The sequence below is a fragment of the Hylobates moloch genome, unplaced genomic scaffold (genome assembly GCF_009828535.3).
Source record: "Hylobates moloch isolate HMO894 unplaced genomic scaffold, HMol_V3 SCAFFOLD_7, whole genome shotgun sequence".
Classification (NCBI taxonomy): Eukaryota; Metazoa; Chordata; class Mammalia; order Primates; family Hylobatidae; genus Hylobates; species Hylobates moloch.
The window spans coordinates 46,952,042-46,960,697 of NW_026652282.1; positions in this window are offsets into that span (position 1 = coordinate 46,952,042).

Below are 8,656 nucleotides of genomic sequence, written 5' to 3' on the forward strand. Positions count from 1 at the left end.
CTGTCACCCAGGCTGGAGTGCAGTGGCACAATCTCAGCTCACTGCAACCTCCGCCTCCCGGGTTCAAGCAATTGTCCTGCCTCAGCCTCCCAAGTAGCTGGGATTACAGGCACCTGCCATCGCACCTGGCTAATTTTTGTATTTTTAGTAGAGTCGGATTAGTAGAGTCGGAGTTTCACCATGTTTGCCAGGCTGGTCTCAAACTCCTGACCTCAGGTGATCCTCCTGCCTTGGCCTCCTAAAGTGCTGGGATTACAGGCGTGAGCCACTGTGCCCGGCTGCCAGTACTACACTCTTAATTACTATAGCTTTATTTTTTTAAAAAAAACCCTTAACATCTGAGCGATCAAGTCCTCCATCATAGTTCTTCTTCAGGAGTCATGGCTATTCTTAACCTTTTTCATTTCTATTAATATATACATTTTAGAATCAGTCAAGTTCCACCAAAAGAAACAAACCAACCAACCCACCCATCAGGGTTTAATTGGAATCACATTGAATCTGTAGATCTACTTGGGGAGAACTGGCATTCATGTAATACTGAGTTCAGCAGCTTATGCATGTGAATATGGTATCTCACTCCATTTATTTACATCTTTTTTTTTTTGAGACAGAGTCTCACTCTGTCACCCAGGCTGGAGTGCAGTGGCATGATCATGTCTCACTGCAACCTCCGCCTCCCAGGCTCAAGTGATCCTCCTGCCACAGCTTCCCAAGTAGTTGGGACTACAGGCGTGCACCACCATACCTGGCTAATTTTTGTATTTTTTGCAGAGACAGGGCTTTGCCATGTTGCCCCAGGGTGGTCTTTTTTTTCTTGTTTTGAGATGAAGTTTCACTCGTCGCCCAGGATGGAATGCAATGGCTCGATCGTGGCTCACTGCAACCTCTGCCTCCCGGATTCAAGTGATTCTTTTCTCTCAGCCTCCCGAGTAGCCGGGATTATAGGTGCACACCACCACGCCCAGCTAATTTTTGTATTTTTAGTAGAGATGGGGTTTCACCTTGTTGGCCAGGCTGGTCTCGAACTCCTGACCTCAGGTGATCCTCCCGCCTCGGCCTCCCAAATTGCTGGGATTACAGGAGTGAGCCACCATGCCCGGCATTGGTCATCTTCTTTAATCTCTCTTTTGCAAGTGCTATAGTTTTCTCCAGAAAGGATTTACATATCGTCTGTTAGATTTATTCCTGGGATTTCTAGGTAAGTGATTTTTTAATGCTATTTAAATAATTTAATTTTTTGTTTTTCAGCTGTATTTGTTTTTATATAGAAATACAGTAGAATTTCATAAGCTGATTTTGTATTCAGCAAATTTTATTCCTGGGATATTTACCTCCATTCTTCAAATATTTTCTTGTATTTATTTGTTTATGATTATACTCTAAGGCTATTATCAAAATGCTGACACTTCTCCATTTCTCTTGTTTTTTAAATTATTGTTTTCTATATTTTTATTCTTTCCTGCTGCTTTCTGGGAGAGGTCCTCAATCTGAACTTCCAATTCACTTATTCATTCTTTATCTGTGGTCAACCTGCTATTTGCCCCATCTATTGTGTTCTTTCTTTCAACTATATATTTTTCATAGCTAATATTTTCACTTTTCTGTGTCTGAAGGAAGGTGAGGGAAGACCCCAGAGAAGGTGGTGATGAACTGTCTGGAGAGATGAGTAGGGGTTTCTCAGGTTGTGAGAGGGAGGAGAATCCACCTCAGCAGTAGCTAAGGCCTAGAAACCAGACAGCAGGGCCCAGCTTGTCCTGCTGGGAACGGCTGGGGCACTGGAAGTAAGATGGGAGGGAGATCAGGTGGAGAAATGCAAGGCTTTATACTTTATAGGGCCAGGGTCACTGGGGGTACCCTGACTTGCGACCCCCGCAGACTGTGGTGGCCTCCAGAAAGACGGCAGCTTCAAGGCAGTGTTGGTCACCCAGTCCTCTGAGGTGAAGAGACCCACCCGCCCCCACCACCACATCATGCTCCAGCACCATCCCCCTTCCCCCAGGGCACCTGCCAGAAGGTCCTCCCTCCCTCCCTCTTCTTCTTTCTTTTTTCTTTCTTCTTTTTTCTTCCTTTTTTCTTCTCTTTTTCTTCTATTTCTTCTTTTTCTTTCTTTTCTTTCTTCTCTTTCTTCTTTCTTTTTCTTTCCTCTTTCCTTTCTTTCCTCTCTTCCTCTCTCTCTCTCTCTCTTTTTGAGACTGAGTCTCACTCTGTTGCCCAGGCTGGAGTGCAGTGGCACAATCTTGGCTCACTGCAACTTCCGCCTCCCAGGTTCAAGTGATTCTCCTGCCTCAGCCTCCCAAGTAGCTGGGATTACAGGCGCCCACCACCACGCCCAGCTAATTTTTAAATTTTTAGTAGAGATGGGGTTTCACCATGTTGGCCAGGCTGGTCTCAAACTCCTGACCTCAGGTGATCCACCTGCCTCGGCCTCTCAAAGTGCTAGGATTACAGGCGCGAGCCACACTGTGCCCGGCCCCATCCTATCTTTCTTGAGGAGGCAGGTTAAGTGGACAAGGGGACCTAGTCCAGAGGGGTTTAGGAGCTCAGGTTGGCTATGGAGGGACTCAAGCTCTGGAGATGCCTTCAGGGCCAGTCTCCTCTCTGGCCATTTTATTTCCCCAACTACCACCAGGAGGTGCTGCTGGGATTGAGCCCCTTCCTGCCCTTTACCTGGCATTCAGGCCTCATTCTCTTCTCAGGGCCTCCCTTCATCTCCCTGCCCTTGCACGATGGCATCCTGTTTGGGCCTGGGATCAGCTCCAAATAGGAAGGCAGGTAAACAGCCAGACCTTTCCCCTAGACTAAGGCTTAAGGCCAGGCCAAGTCAGCGCCTGTGCATCCATTACTTCCTGCCGCCCCTACCTGCAGACATCAGAGTCCCCAGCTGGGCCTGTCCTGCTATGTGGCCTATGTGGCTACCTGCTCAACCTGTAGCCTGGCTTGGGACAACCCCAATACCGATCCCTCTACATAACTAACCATTGCAGACCAAAAGCAGAGGTCCAAGGGAGCAGAAAGGATCCCAGGAGGAGCAGGCACATTGAGGGGTACTCAGATGGGAAGGGCCACCCGCCCAGGAACTGCTGAACTGCCTGGGTGCAAGGCCTCCCTGTGTCTCAGTGGAGACATCCCTCTGGCTGTTTCTCTATTTGGAGGGAGTTTGAGGGTGATGAGAAGGATGGGAAGGGGGCTTGGTAAAAACGTGTTACTTTGTATTTATTTCATATCGTTATTACAAGAAAGAAAACATGCGCTGTTAGAGAATACAGTGTCTTTAATTTGTATAAATATTTAAATAAACTTCGTATTTTTCATGACATACTTGAGCATCTTCTATGAACATGCATTTTATGTAAGGTTTTATGCTGGAAACAGCTATACACAATTTCTGATCAAGACTTTTTACTCATGATCTCTTCAAATTCTTGACTATTAATGAGAAATGATTGTTATTCAGACAGGTGGTGGTAAGTGGAAAAGGAGAATTTACCTATGTTTCCACCCATTACCAGGATTTCCATTTCATTCCTGAAATCATTTAAATCCCGTTGAACAATTTAATAGTTTTAAAAGAACAATTCTTTCCTCTAGTTACTGGCAGATGTTACTCTACTCCTTTTGCTACAAAACGAATGTTTGTCCCTCTTCCCCCAAATTCACAGGCTGAAATCAAATCCCCCATACGATGGTATCTGCAGGTAGGGCCTTTGGGAGGTGAATAGGTCATGGATGGGATTAGTGCCCTTAATAAAAGAGTACCAAGAGAGACCCCTTGCCCCTTCCATCACGTGGGGAGACAGTGAGAAGGTGCCATCTATGAACCAGAAAGTGGGCCCTCACCAGACACTGAATCTGCTGATGCCTTGATCTTAGACTTCCCAGCCTCTGGAACTGTGAGAAATACATTTTTGTTCTTTATAAGTCACCCAGTCTATGATGGTTTGTTACAGCAGACTTTTAATAACTTTTCTTTATGATTCAAACTGTAACAGCAACAACACCTGGAAACCATTTTCACCTAACTTTTCCTTTTTTTTTTTGTTTCTGATTAAGTACTTGCTCACTTTTCCAAAGTTTAATTTTTGCTTTGAACCCCAAATCTTTGTCAGTTCACATTAGTTAATTTTGACATGGTCCTTCCAAATTTCTATTAACTATATTCAGGGATCCAAAGAGTCAGCTAATCTTTCCATAGATCTGCCAGGTGAGAATCATTCAAGGAAAAAATCTTCACCTTTTAAATTTTTTTGCTCACAAACTTTTGAAACTATTCTTCCTTTGGATCAGCTCCCACACTTAAGTATGAAATAGCAGAGAGGGATGTTTTGATCCCTTGTCTTTACACAAAGCTGAAAGCAGGTGAGAGGTTAGTGCCTTGTATGTAATTAGATTCTGAGTATGATACTGATACTATCATTTCCGGTGGAAATCAGAAAGGCAAACTCGTACAAATGAGAGCTTCTCTGTGTAAAACAGTAAATGAAATAATGTACTACTTGACTCTCAGGGTTTTCAGAACAAATTCTAGATGCAAAGCCTTTATATCTTCCTATCACTGTGGCTTCACTCACTACACAGACTTAATTGTTTTAAAAATTCATAAAAATGCAATGCATGCTCCTAGTTTGGATCATTTTGCTATAAATTATAAGAATTATGATAACTGATGTGATTTGAATAGGGTCTGAGGACTAGGTGGTAGTAATGTACCAACATTAATTTCATGACATTGATGGGTGCATTGTGGTTATGCTGGAAAATGTCCTTGTTTGTAGAAAATGCACACTAAAATATTCAGAAATGATGGGGCACCAGGTCTGCAACCTACTCTCAAATGGTTCAGGAAAAAAGTTATCTGTACTGTTCTTGCAAATTTTCTTTAACTTTGTGATACCTTCAAAACATACAATAATTTACGAATTATTAATTTGACTATTTTGACCTGGAATAGTCTGCTTGGCATTGTTGCTTCTCTTGATAATTTTCCATGCAAATCAGACAGTTAGGCTGAAGAGTGAGGGCTTGTCAGGCATCCAAATCCAAATCTGAGATGATCCTCATGACTTAAGCATCATTTGTGGACACTGAGTTAGTCTTGGAAATGCGATGACATTCCAGCTTCACTCCAAAAGTTGTACAGTATGGTATTGTGAGGGTTAATTTTATGTGTCAACTTGAATGTGCCATTGGTGCCCAGATATTTGGTCAAACATTATTCTGGATGTTCTGTGAGGATGTTTTAGGATGAGGTTAACATACATACATACATATATACATGCATACATTATTTATTTGACAGGGTCTCAGTCTGTCACCCAGGCTGGAGTGCAGCCTCAACTTCCCCAGTCGAGGGTGATCCTCCCATCTCAGCCTCCCAAGTAGCTGGGACTACACCTGGCTAGTTTTTTTTTTTTTTTTTTTTTGACAGAGTCTTGCTGTCGCCCAGGCTGGAGTGCAGTGGTGCGATCTCAGCTCACTGCAACCTCCACCTCCTGGATTCAAGCGGTTCTCCTGCCTCAGCCTCCCGAGTAGCTGGGATTACAGACACGCACCAGCACACCCGGCTAGTTTTTTGTATTTTTAGTAGAGGCGGGGTTTCACCATGTTGGCCAGGCTGGTCTTGAACTCCTGACCTCAGGTGATCCACCTGCCTAGGCCTCCCAAAGTGTTGGGATTACAGGCGTGAGCCACCACACCTGGCCTGGGTGGACCCAGTTTCTAATGGCTTGCATTTGCATATCAAAGGTTGCCAGCCTGGCTCTAAGAGCCCGGGCTTTACAAGAAACTTTTCCAGAGATGCTTTAAAAAATGAAAACTTCCCAAGGACCCCTTTTCCTCTCTATCTGCCTAAAATAATTTCTTAGTAACTCCTACAACATTACTCCCTGTGGAGATGCCACACTAACTGCTGTTAGGGGATTTTGGGCGGCGACTCCTTCTGGCTACTTCCTGCTGAAAAGGGGCGTTGAATGGGGAACAGCAGCTAGGGCTCCCCCTGGGATCGATCTAAGGGTCCTCGGAAGAATGGCCTGTCCATGTGTGGTTCAGTTTACAGCACCATTTGGAGTTTGATTGCTTCTAGGCGAGAAGAAACAATTCGAGTTATAGTATTGTGTATACAGAGTCCAAATATCAATACAAGACATATAAGCAAGAGAGGGCTTAATAAAGGTGTTAACCAATTCCATAAAGAAGACTGGAATTTAGTAAAGAGGGTTTGTAGCCACTCAGGGCTGAAGCTGGCATTTTTCCTGAGCCTGTCAATAATTTTGATTTGATTTTTAAGTACCTGTAAATTTTCCTTTACTAGAGGTATTAATCCAAAAGCAGCATGTTTCATTTAAAACTGCATCACTAAACCCAATAAAAAGTCCTACCAGACTCAGTGATAGTAAAACTTTCATGCTTCCTTTTTGCTAGTAACTATTATCCCTGCTATAAGGATAATAATTAAGCAAAATACTACAGCGATGGAAACTCCCTGTTTAATATTTCAGTTAGAAGGTGCTACTGTGTATAACCCTTTTGCAAATAATAGAGTATAGCAATTTCCATAAGTGTGGTGTGGTAGATAATTTCCATCTAAAATTTTACTTGTCAAGATGTAGAATTCCCCTTTGGGGGGTCTATGAAGTTCCTTGTTTTAATTTTCCTAAACAAAGAAACTTCCGGGTTATGGGCACCCTACTCACTTTTATTACCTGGCAGAATTTGCAGGATAATTGCCCAGAACCAGTATATTGATCCAGATTTTTACATTACCCATCCCTTATTTTTTCTTCCAAGCTGCAGGAGATCACTACTGGATTCACAGGAATAAGCAGGGTTAGTCTAAAATGTAGGCAAAAAGCTTGAAAACAATTAATGAGACTAGGACTTAATGACAAATGTATGATAAGCTTTGGAGCACCATTTTTCTCTCTAGTCCTCATTTTTGGTAAAAACAAATTGTGAATAAACTGTAGTCTTATATTTGGCCTGATTATTTGCATAAAGTGCAGCAAGAATGGTTATTTCTACATAGGCCTTTTGGATTGGCTTTGATGAAACTCTGTTTCACAAGGAATTTCAGATAAGACTTTTAAAGCCGAGCCCAGCAATGCGTTTGTATCCTCAAATACCTGTGAACTGGGTGATCCTCTCCTCTTGAGGTCCCAAGATAAACTCGGAGCTTCCAGACCTGTTAGAAAGTGACATTCTTTACTGAACACAGGTTAGGAACCCTGTGCAGGGACTGTGTAGACAAGTTATGAGGCCAGTTCTCCCCAAGGGGCTTTTATTGGCTTTGCATGTCAAGCTTGATTCCTTAAAGAGAAACACACCCTTTCAGTTAAAGCCTTGGTAAAATAACCAGTTTTTCCAATTGTGTCCTGCTGACAAAGAAAAATGGATTCTTATTGCACTGATGCAAACAACTATAATGCCATAAGTTAAGAGTACTCACAGATAGTTTCCAAATTCCAGAGGAACCAGGCAGAGAAATAAACATGCTCTAAATTTTGTTCATAGGAATATACCTTACTCAATTATTATTATTATTATTTTTTTTTTTTTTTTTGAGACGGAGTCTCGCTCTGTCGCCCAGGCTGGAGTGCAGTGGCGCTATCTCGGCTCACTGCAAGCTCCGCCTCCCGGGTTCACGCCATTCTCCTGCCTCAGCCTCTCCGAGTAGCTGGGACTACAGGCGCCCGCCACCACGCCCGGCTAATTTTTTGTATTTTTAGTAGAGACGGGGTTTCACCGTGATCTCGATCTCCTGACCTCGTGATCCGCCCGCCTCGGCCTCCTTACTCAATTATTAAAGGCCATAAATAGTTTAAAATAAGTTTCTCCTTGACTCTGAAAAACAAAACAAGGGTCAGCAGTATTCCAAGCAAAAGATAAAAGGCTTGCTTTAACTTTCTGAGTGCAACTCATTTAGTTAACTCTTGTTTTGCTTGATATTTGTGAACATGTCAGTTCTTTAAAAGTTTTCTATGTTCTTTCTCTATTCCAATGTTACAAATCTGTAAAGCTATTAAAAACCTGCATTTGAGAACACCTGTTAAAGTTCTTAATATAGCTTGATTACAAACCATCTTTTGAGAAGGAACAAAACAAGACAATTGTCTGTGAATGGCAACATTTCCTGGGTAGTTACAATTAAAAACATGACCGACAAGTTTGTGCATATCCATGGTCTACAATAACTTTACCTTTAATTATGACTGATAGCATATACTTAGACATTAGAATTTTAGAAATCCCATACAATTTTTGAACAGATATTAGTATTATTCACCAAAATATAACTTAAAGAAGATTGGACATCATTTTGGCAATCTCATGTGACTAAACATGTCAAATAATCCTGTTTATCTCTTTTTTAAATGTTTCAGGGGCCCTATGAACCATCCAAAAAGCCAGACATTAGGAAGGACAATTCCCAGATTGCCATAAATTATTTTGCCAAAATGACGACTTAAAAGTCAAAAACCTTTTATTAGCCTTTACTATGACATGGAAATCCTGTTTAAAGCCAAATTTTACCCTTGTATTAGTTTGTTAATGTTAACCCTAATTTGTTTAAATAAAACCTTATAGATCATTCCATCTAATCCTAACCAACTTGATCATGAAGTGAAATTTCTACAAACTTTTTATAATCATTTTACTA